The sequence below is a fragment of the Manis pentadactyla genome, chromosome 5, assembly GCF_030020395.1.
Source record: "Manis pentadactyla isolate mManPen7 chromosome 5, mManPen7.hap1, whole genome shotgun sequence".
Classification (NCBI taxonomy): Eukaryota; Metazoa; Chordata; class Mammalia; order Pholidota; family Manidae; genus Manis; species Manis pentadactyla.
Genome location: NC_080023.1, coordinates 163159617 through 163176439, shown reverse-complemented (window position 1 = coordinate 163176439; position 16823 = coordinate 163159617).

Below are 16823 nucleotides of genomic sequence, written 5' to 3'. Positions count from 1 at the left end.
TAATATCTCCTTTATACACAGGTTGACCCTGAGAGGGAGGGAGGGCTTATTATTCCTGGTTTATGTTTTGAATTGATCCAATTCTGCTAATGATACAAAACTCTAAAACCCTGCTTATTCTTACATTCAAATTTACTCCCATTTTGTTTCTTCCCCATAAAATGTTTTATTACAAATGTAACCCGCATGCCTCTTTAGGGCTGTGAAATGAGATTGCCCATCCTGACTACATTAAATTGTTGTAGCCCCTTCTGGGCTTCTTGCTGGTAATAAAGTCCCTCCAAAGTGTCCCCTCTGTTATTTCAGAGAGCCTCTTTGCTGCCACCTTGTGTGTGTGTGTGTGTGAGGTATGGCAGGACCCTCTGTCACTGTGGCCACACTGCTGCCAGGGACCCTTATGAGAAGCCTGCTCTGGGGGCGCGGATATCGTTGTTGCTGATGATCGCCAGTCCCCCTCATTGCCTTCCTGGGCCCACCCTCGTCACACTCTCAGCTCTGGGCACGGGGCTGAGGTTACCATGAGTAACCGGAAGTAGTTGCTCTTGCAGCCCACAGACCCAAGGGCCACCTTGGGGACCTCAGGTTGCTTCTGGCTGGCCCACACAGGCAGGATCAGCTCAGTCCCAAGAGGTGGTACCTCTAGGCACCCATGAGGCTTGGAATTCCAGCTGGATTTTCTCCTTGGTCTTAGTGGGAGAGGGCGTCCTCCGGTTGCCCAGTCCAAGACCCCATTATTTCTGCCCTAGGATCATGGAAGAGACACCTATACCCTTCAGGGGAAGCCCTTCCCTCGCCCACGGGGGTTTCATCTAGGTCCCAGCCCTGACAACTTCCCTGAGGTCTGGCTTGTTCCATCTTAAACACTGCATCACAGGCAAGGCGCCGGCCCTGCCGGCTCTCAGCCCCCTGCCTGGCCTCACCCCCAGCTTTCCCTTTCCAAGCTCCTGTTGCCTCCCTGCCTCCCTCCTTCTCCCACTGGACTGCTCCAGTCCTTCTCAGGCCTGGGGGTGAATTATCTTCGTGGCTGGTGGGTGGAGAGGACTTTGGGCGTGTCTCTAAACAAGCACCTTGTTGCTGCCCGCCCTGGAGGAGGCGCCCGGCTCCCTCTCCCAGGCGGTGAGCTCAGAGGCTCGCACTGGGGTGGGAGAAGGGAGTGGGGGAAGCAGAAGAGTGAACTATGAAGAGCAAAAATAAAACATCAGTTACTATCTCAGAAACACCATCCCAGGGAGTCCAGAGAAGCTTCTGATAATACCTCCTATCCCATTCCTCAGAACCCATGGGCTAATCTCAAAATTTTTTTAAGTTTGTAGAATATATTAGTGTCCTATGCAGGTGAATTACCACAAATTTGGTGGCTTAAAACAATGCATATTTATTCTCTTACAGTTCTGGAGGTCAGAAGTCTGACATGGGTCTCACTGGGCTAAAGGCAAGGTGTCGGTAGGAGCTGTTCCTTCCAGAGGTCCTGGGGAGAAGCCCTTCTCCGGCCTCTTCTGGCTGCTGGAAGCCGCCTGCGTTCCTTGGCTCGCGGCCCATCCCTCTATCTTCAAAGCCAGCACGATAGTACCTTCTCTCTTCTGGATTCTGACTCCTTGTCCCTCCTGCCTCCATCTTTCACTTATAAAGACCCTTGTGATTATATTGAGCTCACTCAGATAATGATTATCTGTCCATCTCATAATCCTTAATGTAATCACATCTGCAAAGTCCCTCTTGCCATGTAAGATTCTGGGGACATTTTTGGGGGGCCATTATCCTGCCTACCACATCCTCCATGTCTCACAGGGGCATCGAAAGTGGTAGGGGGTCGGCATGTGGGCATACAGCTGGCAGATTGTCATGCAAGTTTCTTTTCCTACCTGTGGGTTTGATTCTAAGGAGGAACCTGCCTCCTGATGGGGGTCCCTTGGGAAAACACAGTCAGGTGGACTAGAAAGTGGTCCTGATGCATTTTCCAGCCATCCTGTAGCAGGGACCATCAGTTCCCCCCCTACTCCCCCAGCGGCCACCTGCCCCTTCAGTGGACAGTTTCTGTACACAGAGATGGCTTCCCACTGCAAGCCCTGGGGTCTCTCTGCCTAAGGTCTCTCTCTGGCTGCAGGAGTGGGCTCAGCTTCTCGGAGGAGCACTTAACAAAGAAGGGATGGGAGGGGGTGGATGTGTCCGTGTCTTGTGGCTGCTGGGACAAATCACCACAAACTGGGTGGCTTCATACAACAGAAATTTCTCCTCTCGCAGTTCTCAAGGCCTGAGTCTGAATTCAAGGTGTTGGCAGGACCTTGCTCCCTCTGAAGGCTCTAGGGGGGGATCCTTCCTGGACTCTTCCAGCTTTTGGGGGCTCCTGGCATTCCTTGGCCTGTGGCTGCATCCCTCCGATCTCTGCTTGTCGTTGGATTTAGGTCCCACCTGGTTAATCCAGGGTGATCTCATTTCCAGATCTTTAATTATACTGATAAAGACCCTTTTTCCAATCAAGGTCATATTCATGAGTTCCAGGGGTTAGGATGTGGACATATCTTTCTGAGGGCTACCACTCAACCACTCCAGTGAATGAACATACATCTTCCTCACCCCTTGGGACACTTCTCGGGTGTGCTCTACCAGTCTCTTGGAGAGTTCGGAGTGGCATTGATACCAACTCACTCAGTAGTGCCCTTTACTGACTGTCTTCGTTCCTCTGTCTTGCTCCCTGCTTCCTTACTGCTTCCTCAGATCACCTCCCCAGTTGACTGTCTGCACCCAGATCCCTATCTCTGGATCTGTTTTTTGGGGAACCCAAATTGAGACATAGCTCCTCGCTTCTAAAGCCCTGGCAAGCAGCTGGAAGTCACACCAGTCACACCTCAGCTGGTTCTCAGGCCCGGTTTGCTCAGGGCCACCTTGGGCTGCACTCCTGGTGTCCCCTGGCCTGTCCCCTCCCCCATTACATTGCCTCTGTGATTCTACAGCCTCATCTCTTGTCTCCTGGAGCCCTGCCTGACATGCAGCCTCAGCAGAGGGGAAGTAATTGCAGATGTACCTGCTGCCTTAGATAGTGGGGAAAGGATCACAGTCAGCATGTGGCTTAATTGAATTAAAGGAAAAATGACCTCCTATCTCCACAGAAGCTCATTGCCCTTGACTGAATGCAGATAGAGCTCATCACAAAAGCAGGAGTCAAGGCCAAGAGGGCTGCTAGGAGGCAGGCCTGGCTCTAGGGAGCTCCTGACCTAGGGAGGGGGGAACTGAGTTTTGGGCTCAGCTGCCTCAAGCCCCGAGGCATAAGTAGGCCATGGGTCTGGGAGTGAAGAAAGGAGGCTGTTTCAGGGATGAAGAGACACAGACTCGGACCCTGGGATGGAGAGCACGACTCCGGAAAAAGGTCTGACGAAGACAATCTTGTGCTCAGGGCCAGCAGAGTGAGAGAGCTGGGAAAGACTTGGTCAGCAGGGATGGAGGGGAGCTCTCGTGCCTCCCAGAGAGAAGGAGCAGTTGGCCATCTGATAGATCATAGTCCAGGACACTGACCGAACCCTGGGGGCCTGGGGGCCAGGCTACATGGATGGCGCACGTAACGCCCTCCTTCCTTCCTGGGGAGGTGTCATTTCTCAGAGACCTCTTCTTTCATCCCCTTTTCATTTAAATGTGTTTCCCTTATTACATGGCTTCCTCAGGTTTTCTTTCATAGTCTTTACTATAATTTTGAAAGTTTTAATTTGTCTTCCTAATCAGACCTTAAATTATTTGGGGGCAGGATCCATGTTTTATTCATTTCTGTGTGATGCCAAAGAAAAAATTGCACTGGACAAAGTTAAACAGACATTGAAGACTTTATTTAAGACTACTGTAATAGGGGAGAGAGAACTCTAATCCAGGAAACAAAAGGCAAGGGAGCTTTAAGGCTCTGGGGTAAGCTAATGGGCAAGGAGTGGAGGACACTGGTCCACACGGTGAGGCCATTGGTGCTTGTTGATTGCTTATCAAACTTAGGCGCCTGCCCTCCCACAGAGACTGGGAGACCGGGACCCTATCATTCTTGATCATTATATTTCTAAGGGATGGCTTCCAGGTCCTTGAGAAAGACATTTCTGGGTTGTAAAGCTGGCAAGAGGCTGGGACAAAATTTCCATCTCAAATGGGCAGAGAGAGAATTTATAATCAAAACTTTTCTAAAGTAAACACTCTAAGAAAAGAGAAGCCAGGGGCCCATAGTCAGAAAGAAACTGTCTAAAATTTAGTCAAGCTGAGGGGAAAACAGGCTTGTTGGTCAATGACCTCCCACCCTGTGCTGCATTCCTCCCCTGCAGGGTCTGGCAAAGAAACCAGCCAATAGTAGATGTGTTTAATTTAAATTTAACTTGAACTTGTACGTCTATCTGGTCAATCTCCATTTCCTTCTCTGGACTGTGAGCTCCGTGAGGTTAGGCATCATGCCTGTGGAGTTCCTTAGTCTAAACCCAGCACTGTCTACTTGCTTCTAGTATGTGCTCATCAGCGCTTGAGGAAAGAATGAATGAGTGGCTGGCTGGCTGGAGACAAAAGGTTGATTTCCAGCTCTTCGGTGTGGGAGGAGGAAGGCAGTGGGGCCAGTAATGACTTCTGTGCGGAGGTGATGGTGACGGGCTGAGGAAAGGGCAAGCAGTCATTTGTATCTGGGCTGGCCTGCTGACTTCCCAGGGAGCAGGGGGTTCACAGTGGTTGGTGTCTGAGATAGAGATGATTAAGGGGGGGCACAGTTGGAGCCTGGGGAGATGGTTGCATGTGCAGATTACACCTCTTGCTTGCCCTCTGTTGATTTCTAACAAGTGACAGTGATCCTGGGGGAAGTGAAGACATATGTTCTTTTGAGTTTATTTAGAAGACAGAGCTGGTTGGAGGTGAGGAGCCCCTTCCAGGCCACCCCAGGGACAGACGGATGCTGGTGCATGTAATTACTTTCAGGGTCAAAGCAGCTCAATCAGCTTCTTCGTCAGCACCACTCACTGAGTAGTTTTATCGAGCACCCGAGGGTGATTTGTTCCAGCACTGGAGTGATTGTCCAATCAACCACAGGTCCTGGGGGATGGTGGTTTGAAGGAAGTATCCCACACATCTGTGATGGGACTGGATGGCTTCATTAGCTACCTCAACAGATACTCACTGAGCACCTACTGTGTGCTGGGTCATTCTCCAGGCCTAGTAGGAGGTGGGGAGAGTTCTTGCTCTAAATAACCTATGGATTGTTAAAAGGGGTAAACAGAACCATTCTTAATCTTAGACTCATCGTTCCAGGTGCCCCAGTGAGGGCCTCATGGAGGAAAGGTTTCCTCCTGATGGAGAAGGCTCTGGGGCAGGGTCTGGGAAGATGATGGTGGGAGTGGGTGGGCATGCAGAGTTGGGGTGGGAATGAGGAATTGACACTGATGGACGTTCAAAGTCAGTGCCAAAGATTACCTTCTTGGCCAAGTTCTAGCCAGGCTCCTTTGAGCCCTCTTCTTGGCTAGGCCTCCACCTCAGCCTGTAAAGACTTGAACAAACACTAACAGTTTCCACCAGCTCAGGGCCATATCCCTAGGATGACCCCAGCCCCCCTTAAAGTGCCTGCCTGAGAAAACCCAAGGCTGCCAAATGCATTTGCTGTTTATTTCAGCCAAAATCTGCAGATAGGGCCCACCTCCCAGCCTCGGTGGGAGGGGAGGGGCCTAACGGCAGAGCCCCAGCTGGCAAACCCAGGTGGGTTTCAGGCGGACCGACATCCCCTTCCCACTTGTTAACATTTTTCACTTCTCTGACTCTGCCGCGTCTCTCCCTCACACACACACTGTCCCTTTAAAACACGCAGTCACCTCTGCACAGACTGGACTAGGGCTCAGCGCTCTCCCCTACTGTTAGTGGTAACTGAATAAAATCTATTTTTACCATTTTAACTAATGTCTTGCTGTATTTATCTTTGACATCAGTTGTCCATGGAAAAATAAAGGCAGAAAACTGACCCACGCAACTGCTCAAAAAGAGACCTTTTGGGGCTTAATACAGCAAGAGAAATAGTAAGAGAAGGAGCCATAGAGAAGAGGGGGAGTCAGATCACACAGGGCCTTGTCAGCTCAAGCAAGTTGGGGGCTTTACCCCAAGTGCCACAGGCAGTAGAAAATGGTAAGTTGTGTCATAATAAGATCAATGCCTTGCACAAAGTAAACATTCACTGAATGTTAATTGTCGTTATTATTATTTGCAGTTCAAAAGAGCAATTCCTCTGGCTGTGGTATGAAGAGAGGATTGTGGGGAGCCAAAGGTGGATATGGGACAACAGCTGGAGGGCTACTGCAATAGTCCAGGCCAGAGATGGTGGTGGTCTTTCTTGGCTCAGTGGTTATGGGGATACAGAGAAGTGATGGAGTCTAGGAGAGATTTAGCAGGACTTGGTGAGCGGCTGGAAGTGGTGGTGGCTGGGGAGGGAAAGGGAAACTCAGGGATGATGTCCAGGTTTCTGACTTGGAGGAATGAGTAGATGAGGGGGCTCCTTCCAGGTGCAGGAACAGGTGTGTGTTGGGGGGGCAGGTCATTTTTTTGGATTGAATTAAAGAGCAAGTAGGGATGTCCAATGTGCCATTGGGAATGTGGGGCTGCAGCTTTGGAGAGCCACGTTCAGGGAACGGGAGCTATTTTCATTCCCACACTATATTTGGTCCCGGGGTTCAGGCATTGCACTGAGAACCTAGTACATATGTGCCTTCGTTTATGTTGTAAGGGTAGAATAATTCTCTCCTATCCCCTTAGGGTCTCTGGCTGGGCTTAAGAACTAAGCTGACATAAGACAGATTAACAGGAGAAAAGCATATAAATTTTATTACATTTTTACATGTATAGAGGTCCTTCACCAGAGAAGGAATACCTGATGGAGTGACCAGAGAGAGAGAGCTTTTATATCTTTTAAACAAAGGAATGATAAATTTGGGAAGAAATTACAAGACAAAGGGGTTTGGGTTAGGGGCAGCAAAGTGGGGGGAAGTGATTAGGAAATACACTGGTGGTGGTGGGGGACTAGCGGAAAGCAAGGGTTATTTCAGTAAGTTTGTGCAGGCCCAAGTCGGGGTCCGTTCCAGTCTTGGGGGGTAGGGAGGTTCTACTCCTTCCCATGGGAAAGTTTATGGCCTGTTTTTAGGTAGAAAGGGCAGATCCGAGAGCCACTCCGGCACCTGCTGTTTCTCAAGTGCCTTTAGTTCAAGATAACCCAGATGCCAAAGCTGCATATTTTGGGATTTGCATTATCCCCAGACTCTGAGACAAGCTTCAAGGGGAGGAACTGTAACTGGGAAATGGAAGTCACACACTGGTAAGCAGAACAGGAGAGGAAAGGAGCCAACGAAGTGTGTTTTGAGCCAGCACTTGAGATGGTTGATGTGGGGAAACACATGCCTCCAAATGACCCCACAGCAGAGGTGAGGGAGCTGGGTATTTATAGACCTCCTCCTCTAGTCATTGGTTCGAGGGCAGCTCCTGGAGTGTTCACTCCCTGGCACATCTGGCCTGCTGTGCAACCAGCAGGCAGACTTCCACAGTTCCTGGAACAAGAGCCCTCAGGCACAGAGCTAGAGATAAGGACAGAAGTCGCTGAGCGCAATGACATGTACAAGGGGTGTGGGCAGGGACATGGATATTACTGGCTGCAAAGTCTAATGAGATTTGTTTGAACATGTAGATTTTTATCCCAAGTGATCTAGAAACTGGCCTTCTCCTTAGTTTTATATCATATGGGTGGAATTAACTGCCACCTTCAAATACAACCTAGTGGAGATTGGAGCAATTTTGTTTGTAGCACAGGGAATGGGATACAAATGTAACCAACCTGTGAGCTGACAATCCCACATCTCACCCCTTTGGGGTTCATTAGTTTGTTAGAAACGAGCATTTATTGAACATCCACTAAGTGCCAGGCCTCATGCTGGGTACTTTACACATACTATCTCTTTTAATCTTCACAATGAAGAACCACAGGAGATAGGTTTGATTAAACCCATTTTATAGATGAGGTGGGACTTGGTGATTTGCTCTTGTTGAAACAGTTTGCAACTGGCAAAGCCAAGATGCCATCCATTTTCTTTTCTCAACCTTTTGCAGCACCCCTGGCAGGTAGAAATTACAAGAACAAATCTTAGCTCAAGCATTTGGCTTACATTTGCATTCAATATTTATTGAAGTTCCCAGACCCATCCAGTACTTACTGTCGGGGCTTAATAAGTTCTAAATAATAATGATTTTTCTCTGGATGAGTATAGATGCTTCTGTCAGCTGAGGCTGATTTCCACCTAATTTGCAGGGAATTTGTGCAGCACAATGATGAGCTAAATATTTATGCAGGGAGGATGTATGTACAAATCACATTTCCATAAGAGACACAAGGCAAATGAGAGTTTCCCACAAAAACGTTTATTGATGGGGAAAGATGCTTTAGAGAATCAAACATTAGCCAGGATTAACCAGCATTATCCAAGAGTTAGCCATATTTAGGCAATTTTACTGGTTATGCCAGAGAAATGTCTTTACTAAGGATTACTGGATGAGAAATCATTTTTGCTTCTCAGTATGGAAGGAAAAATCTTGGGAATATAGAACAGCTCTTTCCACAAAAGACCGAGCATCTTGGCAGATGACCTGGGGCAAGTTGCTGCCTCTCTCTGAGCCTCAGTTTCTCATTCTCCAGTGTTCATCTATTGCGTAGGATTGGGGATGTTCCTCAGGGCCCTGCCCACTCCATGCTGTAATCTGTGTGCTACAACTGTGCCTCCTGTATTCAGGAGCAGGCTGTTGATCTCAGACCACCAGCCTTCCTATTGAAGGAAAGCAGTTAGCATGTAGTGTACCTACTGTGTGATGGGCACACACTAGGTGCTTTTTGTCAGTCAATTTATTACTCCTCATAGCAGCTTAGTAGCATAGGTTTTATTTCCATTTTATAGCAACTTAAAACAAGTATGTTGCCAGTTTAGGAGCAACTGTTACTTTGGGGGTCATGCTTTAGTCCTTCCTACCCACATCTAGGTAAGTTCAACAGAAGATTTTTAAAGATAGCTTTGTATTTTGAGTTGTTTACCAAATGGGTGCCACGGGGCAAAGAACATAGCCCTTGGAGTCGTATGGGCCCGGGTTTGAATTCTGCCTACCCAGTGTGCTACCTGTATGCTTGGGTGAGCCACATCACCTCTTCTAGTCTTGTTTCGCATCTGCACACACTTACCTTATGATCTCCACGGAACAGGGCCTCTGTGTGAATTCCTTGAGAAACCATCCAATCCTTTGGTCCCACTCTGAATGGTTGGTCATTCCAGGCTTCCTTCCAATGGTCATCTCACATTAGATGCAGGAAGCAGCTCCTGATGTGGCTCTGGCTTTCTCCCCATCCGTGCTCCCTTGAATTCCTTAGCCTAGTTGCACTCAAGCCCTGGTCCTGCTTGACTTCTGCTTATGTACATGGCATGTGGCTGGAGATGTGGGTCCAATTTCTGCAATGCTAGGTTTTACCTGTGTGACCTGGAGTCACTCATTTTATTTCTCAAATGAGACTTCCTCTTCTGTAAAATGGAGATGATTTTACAGACTTTGTTCAAGACCTTTGTAGCTGGTTAAACATGATGCTGAAATTAATTACACGCTGACCTGTATTGTGTTTTTACCCCAGGGAATGACCTCAGTCTTTTTGAATGAATTATTTTTTGACTTTAAGAGTTGCTGGGTTAGAGTCCCTCTGGCTTTTTCACAGAGGGATGCCTGAGCCAGCTGGCCCGTGCCTTGAATGAGCAAAAGGGTGAGCAAACTTCCTCCCCTAAATGTTGCTTTAAGAAGACTTATTTCTGCCTGGCCAGGACAGAGTTTCACATAGATGTATCTCATTTAATGTTTGCAAAACCCAGTATCCAGGACCAACCTGATGAGGTCACAGAACCAGCAAGTGGTTGCACTGGAATATGAGGTATGATTCACTTGCATCCTTTCTCTTGTGCCCACTGACACTCACAGGCCAGCCTCTGCTTGGAATTCAGTTTTGTCATCACCAAGAACACAGCCAGACTTTTTTTTGGCCCCTTAAGCTCTTACTCTTTTTTTTTTTATTAAGGTATTATTGATATACAGTCTTATGCAGGTTTCACATGAAAAACAATGTGGTTACTACATTCACCCATATTATCAAGTCCCCCCCCCCCACTCCATTGCAGTCACTGTCCATCAGTGTAGTAAGATGCCACAGATTCACTATTTGCCTTCTCTGTGCTACACTGTCTTCCCCCTGACCCCCCACATCATGTGTACTAAACATAATACCCCTCAATCCCCTTCTCCCTCCCTCCCCACCTGCCCTCCCACACCCTTCCCCTTTGGTAACCGCTAGTCCCTTCTTGGAGTCTCTGAGTCTGTTGCACAGCCAGACTTTTAGCTTTATTTATTCTGAGGTTGTAACATGGCTCTGAAAAGATATTTTGGGAAAATTAGAAAGTTGTAAAAAATTTAGAGATACAGGCTCACAGGGGACTTCAGAAACATACACACACACACACATGCTCTTAAATAATAGCTTTATTGAGATAGAATTCATATACAATAAAATTCACCTTGTAAAAGAATACAATTCAATGGTTTTTAGTATATTCACAGAGTTGTGCAACCATAGCCACTATTCAACTTCAGAACATTTTTCTCACCTCCCAAAGAAACCCCATACCTGGTAGCAGTCACTCCCCATGCATCCCTGGTAACCCCTAATTTACTTTCTGTCTCTGTGACTGCCTATTCTGGACATTTCATATAAATGGAACCTATAATAGGTGGCCTTTTGTGATTGGCTTCTTTCATTTAGCATAATGTTTTCAAGGTTCATCCACATTGTAGCATGTATTAATGTTTCATTCTTTTGTGGATGAATAATATTCCATGGTATGAACACATCACATGTTATCTATTCATCAATTGAGTTGATGGATGTTTGGGTCATTTTCACTTTTTGGCTATTATGAATACTTCTGCAATGAACATTTGTGTACAGGTTTTGGTGTGGACATGTATTTTCTTTTTTAAATCATTTTTAAAATTGAGGTATAGTTTATATACAATATTATATTAGTTTCACATGAACATCTTAGTGACTTGTCAATTATATGCATTATTAAATGCTCACCATGATAAGTGCAGTTACCACCTGTCACCATACAGAGATATCACAAAGCTGTTATGAGCTATATTCCCTATGGAATACTTCCAACCCTTGTGTGGGCATACAGTTTCAGTTCTCTTGGGTGTAGATGTAGGCATGGAATTTCTGGGTCATATGGTAACCCTGTTTAACATTTGGACCTGCCAGCCTGTTTTCCAAAGTGGCTGCGCCATTTTACAGTCCCACCCATAGAAACTCTGTTTTGGTTTTGTTGGTCGACGTTTGCAGATGCTGACAATTTATTTGAGCTTCAAGTCTAGTTTGGTCCAAAGTCTCAGAGGAGCACTCAGGTGGAATTACAGGGTTGGATTTAGCGTGGCCAGAAAGGACCTACTGTAGTCTAAGGCATTGTACCCTGAATATTCTGTAATAACATTCAAAATAAAGTACAGTCTTGGACTTGACCTCTTGAGTTAGATTTGTGCTCCAGCACAGGAAGGACAGTTTAGAATAGTGCCTATCTTGCTTTGAGCTCCTTTAGATGAGATCCTGAGATAAGGACTTGAGTACAAGCCGTTTCCTTGGGAGGTGATGCCAGGAAACACCTGATAAGGAATGGAGCAAGTGAAACAGGGAAGGGAAGGAAGCTAACAGGAAGTGTGTTATTAAGCAGGATACCACTGTGGGCAACCAGAACTCAGTGCAGCTGGGAACTCCAGGATCCAGTGCAAAATGCCTTGGAGTCATCCCCAGGGAGAAACTGGGAAGCTGGAGCATTTAGCCACCAACTCCTGGTCTCAACTGATTGAGGGCTGTTTCTGGGGCTGTGAACTCTGGGGCACACTGGCTTGCCTATACCCCATAGCCACAGGTAGTGAGTTTCGAAGTGTGCCCTAAGTAGCCTTTGGTGAGTGGAGGTCCGTGGGCAGGGAACCAAGAGCATCTTTCCTCTCGGTACTTGACCCCACCAGTGGCCATCTCTATCTACGTTAGAAAGGCTTGATCAAAATGTCATGCAAGGCTGTCTCTGTTGAGTTAAAGGAATAAAAATTAGGAGAAATAAAACCATTTCCTGAACCCTTCCCTGAGGGAGGAAGCACAAAGCTTCCAGAACATGGGAAATAGTTGATATATTTTTTTAAAAACTGAAGTTAGAGACTGTTCTTTAAGAAAGAAAAGAATGGGGCGATTGAAAGGCACTTGCTGAAGTAATCAGAGCTGAGAGGCAGGAATAGAAATGGAAATCAGAATCCTCCTTGAGACAATTTAGTGGGATAATCAAGGGCTAGGAATTGTGCCAGTTCCCCACAGATCAAAACCGCTGGGTTCCAGAGAGCCCTGAGCATGTGTTTATCTTCAGACTCAGTGGAATACAGGGCGTTTGTAGCTGCAGCTTCTAAATGCCACCGGAGACCAGGGTCACCTGGGGCACATGCAGAATCTCCAACCGTGTGGCCTGGGAATCTGTGTTATATCAAGTACTCCAGGGGACTGTGAGTCAGATTTGGGGAGAGGAGATAGTAATACTGAATGCAAAGTCCTGGACATTTTCGGCAAGTGACAGGGAAACGGACAACCTCCTGGGCTCCCTTCTTAGCCCTCCCAGCCCCGTTAGGGTTCCCTGGCTCGCGCTCTGTAGCCAGCCCAGGCCTTTGTTCCTCCCCCAGCGAGAGCACCCAGGGGGAACGTCCGTGGGGTTGGGTTTTCATCCCTGGAAGCTGGGAATCTCAGACTGGGTGGTCCTTTCTATAAAACATGGCCTCAGACAACAAACACATGAACACACGGAGTCTAGGCAGTTGAGCAGGATAAAGAGAACTTGCTTTAACTTGAGCGTCTAGAAACATAAAAGGCCATTAAATCTTCTCCTCACGTCTGTGGCACTTTCCTGAGTCAGAGTTATGGGTTGTCCCCAGATCTACGTGGAAGTCCTATGCCCCCAGATCCTTAGCTTGTGGCCTTATTTGGGGTAGGGTCTTGAGAGAGGTAATCCAGTCAGAATGAGGTCTTTGGGTGGGTCCTAATCCAGTGTGACTGGTGTGTATAAAAAAGGGGACATTTGGAGACAGACACACATACAGGGAGAAAGCCATGTGACCTTAAGCGGAACCCACCCTGTCACCACCTCAATGTTGGGCACCCGCCTCGGGAAGTGTGAGGCGATGGATTTCTGTTGTTGAAACTCCGCTGTCCTTGGTTTTTCACCATGGCAGACCCAGCACAGTAATATAGTCAGCCTCCTCTCTGCTGGAACAGGAAGCTCTCCCACCTCCCAAATTTCTCTAGCCTGTTTCCTCTCCATCTTTACAGCCTTCACTGTAACCAAGCTTCCATCATCACCTCGGACCCTCCTAGTTTGTCTGCTTTCACTCTGCCCCCCGATTTCTCTCTGCCCAGCCACCAGGGTGGTTTTTATAAACCGCACCTGATGGTGTCTCTCTTCTGCTCTAAATCTTTCTGTGGCTCCCTCTGACTTTCAGGGTAAAGATCCTCATCCCAAGGCCCTCCATCGGCTTCATGCGCCACTTCTCTTCCTGAGTCCCCTTCCGTGGGTCCTTTTCCAGGAATCTCCCTCCTTACCCCACCCTTCTCCTGACTGATTCCCCTTCTCTCTGAGGCGTCAGTCAACGCAGTTCCTGGGGCATCACCAGGGTGGATTTTCTTCTGTCCTTTGCTCTCTTAACATCCAGAACTCTCCCATGGTAACAGCTCCACATTTGTCATCAATAATTAGTTTAATAATTTACTTAGTGTCTGATCTAGACTGTGAACTCCACGGGGACAGGGACTTTTGTTCTGTTTGTTCACATCTGTATCCCCAGCACCTGAAACAGTGCCTGGCACATAGTAGATGCTTGATCGATGTTTGTTGCATGAGTAAGTGAAAGGATGGAATCGTCCGGAGGGCCCAGACCAGGTCTGTTCTTGCTCATTTCTGTTTCTCCAGCACCAGAGCAGTGCCTGGTATAGAATAAACTTTTTGCCAGTGTTGGGGAATGGGAAGGTGCAGAGGGAATTGTGTGTGTGGTGGGGGGACACCAGTGGCAGGGGACTGACGCTCATTGCTCATTGACAGAGCTGCCCTGGCTGAGCCCTCCTTAGGGGGCTCTGGGTTCTCTGGGGCACCCTCCTGCCAACAGACCAACATGACATAGTTTGGCACACCTCTGACACAAACCCGCCCGGAGGGCTGTGTGAGTGGGGTCCCAGAAAGGGGGAGCTGTGGGGAATGGAAGAGAGATGGTTGAAGTGGATGGGGGGGAGCTTAGTGGCAGTTTGGAGCTGGAGAGAGGCAGGCAGGAGGCAATGTTCGGCGTCCCCAGGTCCTGCCGGCTTGAGGCTGACGAGAGGGCTTGGTGCAGAGGCAGCAGAAAGCTCGCCAGAGCTCCGTCCCAGCACGTGAGCTCATAAACAGTAGTACTCTTGGCTTGCTGGGCTGCATCTCCTCGTTCGCCCTGGCATGTGCTGTGTTGGGGTTCCCCTGGCTTCCCCACGCTGCGGGCTTTTCTCCTGGGTTAACATATTGTCTATCTGTATGAGCCTTCCCCTTTACAAAACAAATTGCTTCTCTCCCAAGGCGCCCAGCTCCTCTAATTTCTGGGAAACTAGAATCTATTCCAGATTCTCCAGCAGGTAAGCCCTGTTGTTGGGAGAGCTCTGGTGGCCTCTTCCTGGCGGGCCGGCCCCACTGAAGGCGTCCTTCCCGTGCACCAATCTGTGTCTCAGGTCGGGAATGTCCAGAGGCACAGCCCGGTCCCCAGGCTGGAGCTGGAGCTGGGAAGTAGTGCAGATGGTGGCAGGGGAGGGCACGCCGGTTCTCAGGGCCCCGCCTGCCGCGTCTGCTCAAGCCCAGGCTCCCTGGGCACCGCGGGCCACCTGCCTGCCTCCACAGCCGTCTTCAGCATCCTCTGTCTCCCTCTCCCCCAGCAGCAGGGCTGCATCCAGGTATCTTGGATTGAAGAGTAACTCCTGAAGCGCCACATAAATAAGATAAAATTGGAGAGAGAGTGTAAATGAGAAAATGGAAAATTACTATATTAACATGTTCATTGTGGTACCCCCGAAATGTGATGGGTAATTCATTGGGACTCCTTTGTGCTTTGCTAGGGGAGAATGGGAAAGACTGAGTACAATGTGTTTTGCTTTTCAGTGTTTTCCTTTCTGTGCGTCTTCTTTCCACGTAGGTGTCTTTCTGCCTCCAGGGGCTGAACTGGACCCTGCATCTCAGGTGAGCCCATAGGGAAGGAACACAGGCCTGCCTCACCTTTGCTTCCAGCCTCCACTGGCTCTTTGCCACAGGCTCACAGTGATTCAAAGCTCTCTGCGCTCAAGTTTTGTCACCTGTGAAATGGGGACCATAATTCTACCCTCAGGAGCTGTTGTGAGGATTGAGTTAACTCATATTTGGATAGACATTTATATTCATAAATTTGTTTCAAGGAATTGGCTCGTGTGACTGTAGGGGCTGGAGAGTCTGTCATCTGCAGGCCAGGCCAGCAGGCAGGACACTCTCAGGCAGGTGCTGATGCCTGATGCTGCAGTCTTGGGGCAGAATTTATTTTTCATCAGGGAAATCTCAGTTTTGTTCTTAAAGCCTTTCAGTTATTGGATGAGGCCCACCCACATCATGGAGGGTAACCTCCTTTATGTGAAGTCAGCTGACGGTAGATGTTAACCACATCTACAAAATACCTCTGCAGCACCACCTAGGTTAGTGCCTGATTAAATAAACTGGCGACTCTAGGCAGGTAAGCTGACATTGAAGCTGGCCATCAGAGCGTGACATCCCTCATCTAGCCAACTTGTCCTCACGCACATAGACACTTACCAGCTGGGTCTGACCTCCAGGGAAACTTCTGTCCTCCTCACACACCTCTGCCTCCCCTGCATTCCTGACCTCTGACTTGCTCTTTCTTTCTTATTTCTCCTGTGGATGGGGAATGGGGGGTGGGTGTCTTCTGGGTTCTCCCTGTGGCAGAGGGGAGGAAGACAGCTTTCTTCTCCCTTCCCACTGACCCTACTGTTAACAGGAAAAGTCGGACATCACCCACTGCCGGGGTGAATCTCAAGCCGGTACTTACATGGCTTTGGAAACTCATTAAGCTGAAACATGTCTGTCTCCTTCCCAGTCTTGAATTATATTATTATATTAACCAGCCCCCTTTCCTTGTCCCTTGCTCTATCCAATTTCTTTTCCTTGATCACGATAAATGGGGGAGGGAGGGTTGCCCTATCCTGATGGCTGGTGACTGCCACCCGATCGGGAGTCTGGTTGGAAGACGAGGTAGAGCATGCATTTCTCAATCACTCATACAGTGCGTCTCCTACCCTCATACCCCACAGGCTTATGACTCTTTGGCAGCAAACTCTTTATTACACACAGCTTGTCCCCCAGTTGTAAAATTTTACTTTAGAACAGTGTATGCTATGAAATATTTACACATGAAATTATATTCTTTTTGGAATTTGCTTCAAAATAATTCAGGAGGGAGAAGTGGGTGGGATGTTATAACAAGATCTGCCATAAATTGATAATTGTTGAAGCTGGGTGGTGGGCACATGGGGGCTCATTATAGTTTATATATACTATTGAACATGTTTACAATTTTCTGTAGTAAAAAAACTAAAGAAAAAAAGAGAAAAAAATACATATTACTCTACCAAGTCTTTAAGTATGTTTTCAAATAGTATCCCTCATGAATAAACTCAAGGTTCCACA